This window comes from Lissotriton helveticus, chromosome 11 (assembly GCF_964261635.1).
Source record: "Lissotriton helveticus chromosome 11, aLisHel1.1, whole genome shotgun sequence".
Lineage (NCBI taxonomy): Eukaryota > Metazoa > Chordata > Amphibia > Caudata > Salamandridae > Lissotriton > Lissotriton helveticus.
This window is the reverse complement of record NC_136072.1, coordinates 738,504,291-738,516,962: the sequence shown is the minus strand read 5'-3', so window position 1 is coordinate 738,516,962 and position 12,672 is coordinate 738,504,291.

Genomic DNA, 12,672 nt, shown 5'->3' with positions numbered 1-12,672 from the left:
GGAGTGCAACACTGTCATAATTGTCATGTCCCACAACTAAACACTCACTCATATGAATATGCATACAACTTTAACATGCACATTGCAGATGATCCAGTCCATTGTGCCTCTCACACAATGCACGTGCCCCATCTTATGAACGTTGTGGATGCACTTAAGTACCAACATGGGCATGGGTATTGACAAGGTGATGCGTCTTGGAGAAGTGCCACGTTCTAAAGCCATGATCTAGAAGTGGGTGTACAGGTCCAGGGGTGTTGGCATTGGTTGACCATCACGGAACAGCAACACCTATCCAAAGTAGAAGAATTTATCGTAATAAATAATGCTCTGTCTCTTACATGAACATGCTGCATCTAAACTCTGTGCATGCTTGACGCAGGCATACGGATTTACACTGTATCCTGGATGTTGTGTGAAACAGAACACTGCTGTATATGTGTTGTGCTGGCAAGACAAGACACAGCAATGGCTGTGTCAGTCATTGTCAAGAGAATGGAAGAAGGAAAATACCCCTGAGTACATGTCAATTTGCTACCACTACATACACATCTGAACAATGACAACAATGTAAAGCTGGTGGAACTGTGATGCTGATAATGGCTAACAAATTAAGATGTCACTTGATAGTGCATTAACAGTGTCTGTCTCTCCCACACACAGGGCAACTTGTGGAGACCACCCCCAACCAGGGGGGAGAAGGATCCCAGTCCCAGGCTCAGCAGGACCCTGACCCCACCAACAGCAACGCCACTCAACGCTCTGTGGATGACCCCAACCAACCTGGCTCCTCTGGATCCCAAACCCCTGCAGCAACTGTACCAGCTACATCTGTGCCAACCACCGGAACCATTCCCACCACATCCCAGCAGACAGGTCAGAGCCCTGCCCATGATCCACCAGAGAGCCTGTCTGAAAATGAGGGACACCCTTTGTCGGGCACCCCTGAGGTGGCAGACAACATCCACCCTGCCAGCACTCGGGGGGGCCGTCGATCGGATGTGCCCACAAGCGCAGGCCGTGCTCGTGTGGGTCAGGGTGGTGGGAAGGCGGAAGTGAGATTCTGGCCAGTCAGCTGCAGGGCCCGGTATGCCTGAACTGACTAACATCCTGGAGGCATACCGGCGGGACACCAGGGAGGTAAGCCAGGTAGCGGAGGCCCTCAACCTGGTGAAAGAACAGCAGGCTGAGCAAAATGCCAGGCAAGAACAACATTATGGACGGGTGGAGGCAAGTCTAGCTGAGCTCTTGACGGTGCGTCGGAAAATGAGCCAATCACTACGTCAGATTGCTGCCAACATGCAGCACCCTCCCTGTGTCACCAGGCCAGCTACATCAAGGCAAAGTGAAACACCAGCCACAGGGAGGGAGCAGGAGGGGAGGAGGAGGAACTGTCTGACGTAGCGTCCCATGCATCGTCCATGCCTGCACGTGAGGGTCCCCCAAGGAAGAAGGGTCATCCACGGCTAAGACGTTGAGAGGCAGTGGGGCATGCACAACTCCCAGGACACCTGACCTGGCATATTGCCCTTGGGTGCAACAGCATCCCCTATGAGACTCTCCCACATGGACTTGCTGGTCACAGTCTGCCCAATGATGCAAAGCACTGTGGCCTGGACTCTGTTGACTCAAACTGTAAGGCATCTCATCTCCAGCAGTGAACTTTGGATTTCCCCCCTTTCTGTACAGCACCTACTCACGTTTCCTGCACAAGATCACCCAATAAATATAACAAACATCATACGCATTTGTTGAGTTATCTTGTACCCACAGTATAAAAGAATATGTGTGTGCAAATGTATGAAATGCAAGAGTATCCAACAAACTGCAGCCATCCACACACTTGGATCTGAGTCCAAATGAGGACACACATAGATCACAAATGTCTAACAACTAGATACATGGATGGAAACACACACCTGTGATGGATAGTAAATGCTGGAGGGGGGTTTGGATCACAAAACTGCAATTACAGACAGGCACAGGAGAGTCACTTGGAGGTGTATAGATCAGTGTTAAAAAGCTAGTTGTCCACGTAGGGATACCTACATCTGTGTCCTCAGGTATGTGAACTATCATCAGCATGCTGCTGTACTGTGGATGTGATGAATGGCGCACAGGACAAGGTTGGCAGGACAGACTGTGGGCAATGGGCTGTAGCACTCTACCCAAGCTCAACTGATTACGTGACCTCCCCCTATGGAGCTACACGTACTAAACTCCTGTGATGGGTGCTACGCATCTAGAACAACTAGCCACGTCTGACAATTATCTACACCAGAACGGCCAAATCACATCACACCCAAGAGACGTGGTCATGGTGTGTGTCCCCTGTGGCTACTTGACAGACTGTGACGGCTATGTTGAAGTGGTGTGACCAGGTCGTGTACTGCCACGTGACTGTAAGGAAGGTGACTTTTGCTGCTGTGGTGTTGACAAGGTAACGCTGTACAATATTGTGCCTATGGAAGGTGTGTGTGTGCTGTACAAGGCACATGACCTGGTGGTACGTAGACACACTGTCATGTGGCTCAGCATAGTCTTGCCAGTATGTGTTGCACACACAGGCATAGAAGCTGTAATGGGTGAGTTTGAGGCATCGTGATACCAGGAGGATGATTGTCTGGTGTTCTCTGTGTGTAGGGTGGCTGGAGCATGCTCTACAAATGGATGGAAGGAGGGGTATCCTGTAGGCGTATGTGGTCCTGGATAGTGTGCGCTGCATAGTGGCTGTGTATGCAGCAGCAGGAATGAGTGAAGACATGACGACAGGAGGGGTGTGACAACTTGCAAAACAAGCACATACCACAAGGGCATTGGCAAGCCACAAAGTGACATGTGCCTGTGAATGCAGGAGTGGCTGCTTCACTCAGGGTCACTGCAAATAAAATGGCACAGTAATCGCCAAAGATCACGGTCACAGGATCAGGCCCCTTAGGGACAAGTGGGGCACAGGACACACAGCGTCAGCAGGTGTAGTCTACAGATAGTGTGTTCCAAGCTAAACAGCAGCTACACAGCCATCTACCTCACACACAATATAGTACTTTGGCCTTAATCAACACCATGCATGTTGTCACTGTACACGTAAACACATAACAAGAATAAGCTTACTTCATGCCATATAGTATACATGCACATTAGAACGACATGTGCGTTGACATCAAGGAGGCACAAAATTCAGTTGAAATCACACGTCATGCACAACATGATGATTTACCTCGGGAGCCCATGGAGCAATATCAAACATACATGGTCATTGGCATTGGCAAGAAGACAAAAAAAGACTATGAAGGATGTCACCTGTAATGCAGCAGAACGATTCGCTACAAGCCTGCCAGGGACTGGCCGTACCTTTCTTCATCAGAGTGGTGTGATGCTCAAAGGGTTTCACCTCCAAATAGCCCCTTGGTCTGAGTACAAATGACAGACACAAAAGGGTGATCAGGCGAGGGAAAGAGAGGATGGGAACTGCAGGGAGAGAGACCTGAAACAGAGGCAAATAACCATTAGGAGTACTTTCTCATGTCACTGACACTACAAATACCTCATGAGATACACTGTACCAGTCACACCTGTGAAGTGTAACGACTGTAGCCAATTTGAGATCACTCATTATGCTATCACATGAGATCCGATGCTGTAACACGGACACATAAAACCTAGGACAGTCTGTCATCTATTTGAGTCTTGTGTAACGCTCACAAGTCTGCTACTATGCAATGAGATCTATGTGGACAAAAACTAATTCACAGTGTCTGATGATGTGGACCCTACAAACAAATTAAAATATATGGCAATGCTACTTACGCAAAGTGTAATATCTGTATTTGTTTATGTGTACCCGTAAGGGCCATGTAGGCAAACTTGACATCACCCACAACAGCTGTAAGAATCACATATGATGAGGAAGCTAATGACCTACATGCAATGAAGGCACTCTGTAGCCAGTCTTTTGCTCTATCAACTTTGCATCACTATGCTAAACATGACAAGCAGGTTGAAAATAACTCAACAGCAAGTGATGTTGATCCAAGCCACATAATGAACCCTACCGTCGCACAGAAATGCTGCACGGGACAAGAGAATCATGTGAATGACCGCACTCCACTGGTGCAACACAAGAATTCACATATGAATCATCCCACCATTGTCATGTCTACTGCTAAACATACATGGCATCATGTGAATGAAAACATAACTGCTACTCACTGTGAAGGCTGGCGTAGCAGTATTCTCAACCTGCACTGAGGTAACGACATGACAGTGACATGCCATACTGCAACAAGGGGCAATGCATCCATGCAAACAGAATCACAGGACAGTTGTCTTAACATGTGGAACATACACTGGGCCACCCCTACACGACATGGTTTTTTTGTAAACAAACTGGACTGGCCCACAAGGTTGAGGTGAGGATCCAGACACATTCTAATGCACACAGTGAGGCTGCAATCCCCCACAGAGTCCGTGGTTGTGACCTCTAACACAATGTCAAACCATGGTATATGCAATGTTGCAGTGTCAATGTCTACACACATTGATGCATTCACCAGAGTCTAAAACTACGACAGATGACTGTCATATGGGGTGACTATCCTGTCCTGGGAGTGGGCCTACATGTAATAAGATACATGATGTTGTTGCATGTGTGCATGGTCTAACAACATGCGCATGAACATGTACCACACAATAGAAACCATACCAACGCTAAACAGCCTCATATGAGTCCTTACCCAAATTGACTTTTCCACATGTCCATGCATGCTCCGTTGATTCGGCTGACGTTGCAATCATAATGAGCAATAGCAGGCTGACCACGATGACACCAACGGACAACAGGCAGGGCGAGCTGGGGATGAGAGGCACACAAGGGGTCAAGTTCTGTATAATGTCATTCTGACATTGTCCTGTTGAATAGCCTGATGTTGTAGTACACCTGTACATTCCAAGTACACACATAGCACGTATATGTGTTGCCTTACATCTGCACCTGTGTGACACTGCACAACAAACATCCAAGTGACATTGCATACAGTCAGTTGCATACACAGCATGCTACCCATGCAACTCTATAGTACATGTTTTACCAAACTGCACCTATGACACACCATTATGAAAAGAAGTTGCGGATGAGGTGACTCCAGATATCATCTTCATCCTCCTCGTCACTGGCATCCTGGGCAAGGCCTACATCCTCAACGGGTGGATGTTCCAGCTCATCAGGATCAAGGATGAGTGGCACGGCCTTCTCCACTGCCATGTTGTGTAGCATGCAGCACACAGTGAAGATGTCACACACCTTGAGTGGGGTATTGGAGGGCTCCGCCTGTCTTGTCCAGGCACCTGAACCGGCTCTTCAGGAGTCCAAATGTTCGCTCGATCACCCGCCTGGTCTTCCCTTGAGCATTGTTGTACCGCTGGTCTGCAGTTGTCCTGGAGTTGCGTAGCGGAGTCATTAGCCACGGCATGTTTGGATATCCTGCATCTCCTGCAAATTGACATCATGGAAATGAGTGTGTAATATGATGTAGTTCATGAAGTTTTGACATACTGACATACATGGCTAACAGAGTTTACCCACCAACAAGACATGCCCGATGGTTGTGCAGCTGCAGCATCATCTGTGGTACCCTGCTACGCCGCATGATGAATGCATCGTGGCACGATCCTGGAAAACGTGCACAAACATGTGAGATAAGCATGTTGGCAAGACACACCACCAGGGCATTTATCGAGTGTTAGTGTTTCCTGTTGCGGTACGCTTTCTCCTGAGCCTGTGGTGGCACCAGAGTAACATGGGTACCATCAATTGCACCAATTACATGTGACATGCGTCCCAGGGCATAGAATTCCCCCTTGACATGTGTCAACTGTTCTGGAGTAGGGAATGTAATTAATTCATCTATGTGCAGCAACATACCTGCCAATGCATCGCTTAATACCCGGCTAAACATTGTTTGTGACATCCCTCCCACATCAGCTATGGTAAATTGGAACGTACCTGTGGCAAATAAATATAGGGCTGCCATCACCTTTACCTTGGGTGTCAGCGCAGTTGGATACCTGTGTCGTGGTTGCAGGTGTTGTTCCAGCCTGTCTGTCAGGTCCTTGATCAACTGTCTGGAGAAGCGGTAACGCCGTATGCAATTACGTTCCCTCATGGCTTCCAAGTCTGGCAACGGCCTTTCCAGAGGGGGTGCCCTGCAAACCATATTTAGTAGAAAATGTGTACAACTGTCAGACAAAGACAATAACAATGTACATGGCACAAGCAACACTGCTTCAACAAATCTAGACGATTTTGAGTGTGGCTTGGGATACACACTGAGGAAACATGTGCCAGCTGCCAGCCACTCCTCCGTGAAAAGTAAAAGACCTGTGGTCTGTGGAATGGATATTACATGCATACAAATGATCTGATGGGAAGGTCTGAGTGAGCATTACAATGTATCACGTCAGTGACACACGTCACATTAATTGCATTAGGAGGTTGTCTGCACATCCAGACAGCTGACAGCAATACACACACCCACATCACATGTGCCATCATTTGCACAGATCTGACATATTCCTATAGCGGTGTGATATTTCCAAAACTAATACATGGACATCATCAGACAACAGAAATGTTTGATTTGTGACAAATAGTCTGTGACTCCATCACACATATGAGCGGTTCATTTGCACAAGTGGCATGGTGTGCGTACATGTGAAACCCTGTCATCACGGCAAAGACCCATCATAGATGCTCCTACAGCAGATATACTGAACAGTATGAACAAGTTACTTACCTTTTGTAACAAAATATCTGTAAGGAACAGTATTTAGTACCATATTCCTACCTTGGAATACATACCAGGCTTTTCCACCGTGGATGCCATTGCTCTGCCCAGTGAGTCGGTGCTATCCAGCCCACACCGGATCGAATACCGTGCCGCAGATCGGCATTCTACAAGGGCTTGGCCAAGTATTGCCCGTACCTACAACGCGCACTCTGGCAGCAGTTCCACAAACGTGTCCCACAGAGAGTGTGTGTATCGAACAAAGAGGCATGTGATGTTGGAAGACCTCAGTCCCAGACTCAGGGAGGATGATACCATCTTTCCGTACTGCTCATACCTCTTGGATACCCTGTCCAGCGGTGCAAACGGGAATTCGGTCTGTGATTTGGAGGCCTGGATGCCCATGCTTTCTGGGGTGGGGTGGGAGGACAGGAAACATGGGTCGTCTGGGGACGGGTGTGGGCGTCTGGTGTCATATAGCTACTGTTTATCTTTATATTGTGTTAAGTTAGCATAGGCTTATTAAATGTTTAAATGCCATTTTTCCTTTTGCTGCTTCTGCACACGACACTTAATTGTTGATTTAGCTTTCAACCTAGTAGCCTGTTGTGGTTTACATGAGAATAATATTTTATTGCTCTGATATCAGCTTTGCTTAATAAACTATGTCTGTACAGAGAGTGCTGAAGCTTCAGGAACAACACGACACAGAATTGTTATGAGGTCTGATCTCCGCACCTTCATAGACATAACATAAGGGCAGCTTCTGCCAACTTTGGGCTTTAGGCGGGTTTTATATTGCTTTGCTTGGAACACAGATACACACTTGATGCTGTTCGCATGCAGAGAGAGCTGGTGTATGCTGATGTGATCTCTTCATTCTAGGATCTTGAGGTATGGGCCCGCCCTGTTAAAACCCAAAGAGACCTTCTTAGCTAATAATATATTATGTGAGTTAGGGAGGGTGAGAAATAAGTGTTGTTAACCCTTATTCATTACAGCATGTTAACATGCTGTCACCGTTTGCTTTCTATGGACTAGTAACTATGCTGATAACTTTGCTTCTGATAATATGTTTCCTTGTATTATCTAAGATACTGCGTTTGAGAAAACGGCAATAGTAAATAAATATTTCAAATGTGCACGTGTCCTCATTTACTCCATGTTCTGATTTGAAATGATTGTATAACGAAAGAGTGCTCATGTGTTCTACGTAACCTGAGGTATTGTAAGTTCGTGTTCTGGTTTGTCTAAACATTGGGAGTTTGTTATGACCAATGAGACACTGTAACTAGCTCGGTAAGGGGTTTGTTGGGTACTGAGGTGAGTTTTGGGTCACCCTAATTCGCCACGGTTCCAATCCTTTGTGCACAGTCTGTGGGAGAACAGAAACCCTGCTACATGGCGCCCATACGTTGGTGGTCTTATATCATGACACTCGAGCAGTATATCATTCAAACCTTAACCCCTTCTCCATCGTTTCCGGAAAACGGTGGTGTCGGAAAAACCTACCTATTTATGAAATAGGTCTTTTCAAGCTTGAATCTATCTAAAACGGTTTCCTTGAATTACTACCCAGTTGTGCTACAAAGTTTCCTTTCTTTTTCCGTAGTTCCGGTGTAATCATGGCGCAGGCTGTGAACATCCCGCAGCATAGTCGCATTGCGGTGCGCAACCATTTACAGACTTTCCAGGTCCCAGTGGATGGCTTGGCTGTGAATTTAGTGGTGTGTGGAGATCCGGCGTACCCTTACGAACTGTTTTACTCGTGGGTAACGTTTCCGGCAGTGGACGTAAATTCTGGTGTGTTCCACACCTACACACCCTCACCTGTACCGGCTGAATATACGCTGTACAGGGCACTGGAAATACCTATTGATTATTGGCAGCATCGCGTTTGGTTTGATGGCGCCCTACCCCACTCTTTGTCCGCTGCGAGGTTAGGTCCTTTGTCCATTCCAGGCACAAATTGGCCTGCGTTGGCTGGATTTACCCCGCACCCGAATCACGGCGCATGTCCCCTGGCGGATATTCGCAGACTACATGTTGTTTCAATTGCCGTGATTCGTGAATAAGTGCAATACATAGGTCGACATCTCCCGGGTGGTCCCCCGGGGGGTCCGGCTGTTCAGACGGAACATGGCGGTTTAAAGCTCAATCCGGTTATGGTCAATTCGGTTTTTGGTAAGCGCCCCGATGATAAAGATGAGTTCCCTTTCTGGCTTGCCGAGAAATTTGACCAACTGGAGGCTGTGTTTCCGAATTCTACTCCTGCTGATAAACATAGAATGTTGACGATTACTTTGCCTAAGGATTTAACTCCTGAACTCGTTGACTGTGAAAGTTGGGGGAAAACTTTTGCGGCTGTTTATGCGAGGTGTTTCGGCACCCCATCTATGTCCGTACTGCCTACGATCGTTAAACGTGTTCAGGATGATCACGGACCGGGAGCAGCGGTTGATTTGGGTATGCGCCTGTGTGGTTCTTTTGAGATTGTTAGCGATCTCATACTCTCCAATATAAAGGGAGATGCGGTGAACTTTCAGGTGTCAAATGCTTTGGCTGCTCTACCCAATGCCGAAAAACCTAGACAGTTGGCGAAAATAGTTGTGGCCGCATATAAAACTATAGGTCGCACAAGTAAAGGTCTGAAGTATTTTGCTATCAAGGAGAAAAAACAACCACAAGGGCAGTCTGCTGAGGCAGATGTCCAGCCCAAGTCCAAAAAGCAAAATTGGCCTAAAAAACAGAAACAGGGGAAGCAACAACAGCAGACTCAGGATTCGTATCCTGGCCACAAGTTTCTGCGCCGACAGAGAGAGTTTATGACTTGCGCAATGATTAAATCACATGATCGATTTCAGGTTTCTGATCAACGCTCTCCTCGTTCCTTTCAGGACTCATCGGCCCCGAAGACCGGTGGAGGAGGAGGCGGAAGGGGACGTGGTGGCCAACAAGGACGTGGCCAGCCCTGCCAGACAGACGGCGCAGCGAAGCAGGAGGATTCTACGCCTAAAAGACCGCAGTTTGCGAAGAAGAAAGTCGCAGCCTTAACAGCGCATTGATATGCCACAGATAGTGAGAACGCGGCTTCAGAATCTGACGTGGGCTCTGACCTTGCTGGACAGCGCGGCGGAGATTACCATAGTGATAGAGGCGCTGCGTCCACTACTGCGGGTGACAGCGACTGATGTCTACGTTGTAAAAGAAACAGCCGATACAAGACTTGCCCCCCCTGAAAGACTTTATGAAATTGTCCTGTTAATTGAAGGTGACATACAACGTACCATCAAAGGGGTATTTTGGGAAAATCTTTCTTCTACGTATGATATTTTGCTTTCGGAGGCTGACTGGCCCCCAACTTTTGTGCTCGCGGCGCCGCGAGGGGAGGAGGTGATTCTCCCCAGTTTCGCGAACACTGTCTCGAAAGAGCATGCGCAGCATTTTGCAGAAGAGTGGGCTCGGGCTCTCGCACCGGCTCTGTACCGTAACCAATGTGGTTGGGATAAATGGTCCCCGTGCCACGAGATTCCTTTGCGGTCTCAGCCGCAGCCTCAACCTCAATATCCCTTACGACGTGAAGCCAAAGCTTCCGTCGTGGAAATCCTTGAACAATTGGAATATCAAGGAGTTATTGAAACGTGTGTGTTACCGATGAATAATCCTCTTTTTACTGTGACCAAGCCTGACGGATCGTATCGTTTGGTATTGGATTACCGGCATTTGAACTCGCATTGCCGTAACTGTGCAGTACAGAATACTCACGGCTCTGCCCTAGTGGATAGTCTAGTGCGTAAGTGTTTTAAAACAACGCTTGACATATCCAACGGTTTCTATGCCCAGAGATTGGATAGCTTTAGCTCCCAATGGACCAGTTGTACATGCGCTGGGGTCCAAAAACAATTCCGGCGTCTCCCAATGGGCTATCAGAATAGTCCTGGTATATTTACCGCCCGCATAGTCTCTCTTTTGGAGAGAATTGACCCAGATGCTTGCTCGTATGTGGATGACATCTATCTCACGGACGACGAAATTTGGGAGCATCTGTGTCGTGTGAATTCGATTATTTGTAACTTTGCAGACATGGGTTACAAATTTAACTTTGCAAAATCGCACATTGCTGAGTACACAGTGTTGTTCCTGGGCTATGAGCTCAACAATGAAGGTAGAGGTTTGGCTCCTCACTTCTTGGAGAAATGCGCACAGTTGCGCGCTCCTACAACACTGAAAAAATTACAGTCTTTGCTGGGCTTTTTAAATTTCGGGAGGACATACATTCCGGAATATCCCCAGCGTATCAAGCCTTTGCATGCTTTGATACAACCAACTTTTTCAAAATCATGCTGGCTGCCTGAGCACTCAGCCGTTGCGCATGGATCAAAACATGCCTACGTTTCCGCTTGCGCCGTTGTGGTCGGTGCCATGGTGAACGATGAGTTCATATCCAAGGAAGTACACACGCTGCCTCTGGGGGACTGCACCGCACAATTGGCAGAGCTTCGTGCTCTCTTACTAGCGTTGGAGTACGCTGGCCTAGTGTTACTACTCTTATTGTGAGTGATTCTTACTACTGTGTCCAGTCTTACAATGAAAACTTGTTCTTTTGGATTCAAAATGATTTTCGTGATTCCAAGGGTAGCACAATAAAACACAAGTTGATCTGGGTTCGAGTGGCGGAGCTTAAGGCTACGTTGCCGCTCTTTTTTGTAATTCATACTCTCGGCCATCAGCGTGTTGGAGTCCACTCTGTCGGTAACTCGCTTGCGGATGAAGCCGCGAAATCAGCGGTGTCTACATATTTAGTTGCAGCAGTTACTAGGTCCAAAAGTAAGATTGATAGTGACATCTTGGCGGCTGTTGCTGCCACTGAGAAGGGAGGTAAACATCCTACGGGGTTCCCTTTGTAGTACACATACCACTTAAGTCCCGAAAAGGTTCCTTTTGTGAAAATTCCTGATGTTGGGGAACGTTTGATTCCCAACTCGGATCGCATGGCTGACTTGATTACAGCGGCGCATGAAGGTGTGGCGTCTGCGCAAGCGGGCGTCTCGGCCACTGTAACTCAATTACAACAACGTTTCTGGTGGCGGGGACTGTACAAACAGACGCGTGAAAATGTCCTTCTATGTGACATTTGCCAGCAGATTAAACCTTCGTCTGCTGCGTGTCCGCCCCACACACAGTTGTACATTTCTAATAAACCACTAGGTTGTGTTTATTTAGATCACTGCGGTCCTTTTTCATCTGATACTGCGTATAAGTACATCTTAGTAGCAGTTGATTCATGCACACGCTTTGTGTGTGTCTGGCCCCATCGCAGTGCTGATTCACGAACTGTCATTAGAGATTTGCGTATCTTTGTAGGGATTTTTGCCTGTGGTACCTTCCATTCGGATCAGGGTCCGGCTTTCGCCTCTAAGGCGTATAAGGATGCCATGAATTCGCTGGGGGTCCAAGTCAAGTTTTCGTCTCCCTACAGACCTGAGGGTAATAGTGTAGTGGAGCGAATGAACCGTGATTTAAAGCAATCTTTGACAGCTCAAGTGATAGGCACAGGCAGAAACTGGCTAGCCCACCTCTATGGCGTGCAGCGTGCTCTTAATAATCTCCCTAGAAGGTCTCTGGGTGGGCAGACCCCATACGAAATACTCTCTGGCATCAAGATGTATGTCCCTGACCTTGACGGTCTAGACTGCGTGGCTCGCGCCACACCCTTTGACGTAGATGAACATTGCAATCTTTTACAGGATCTACAAAAGACCAGAGACAGTCTTGCAAAGGAACATTTGCCCTCCACATCGGATGTTGCGTTGCAGATCCCGGTAGTCGGCTGGCTACCCCAAGTTGGAGAACTGGTTCGTGAGAAGATCGATAACAAGAAAGAATT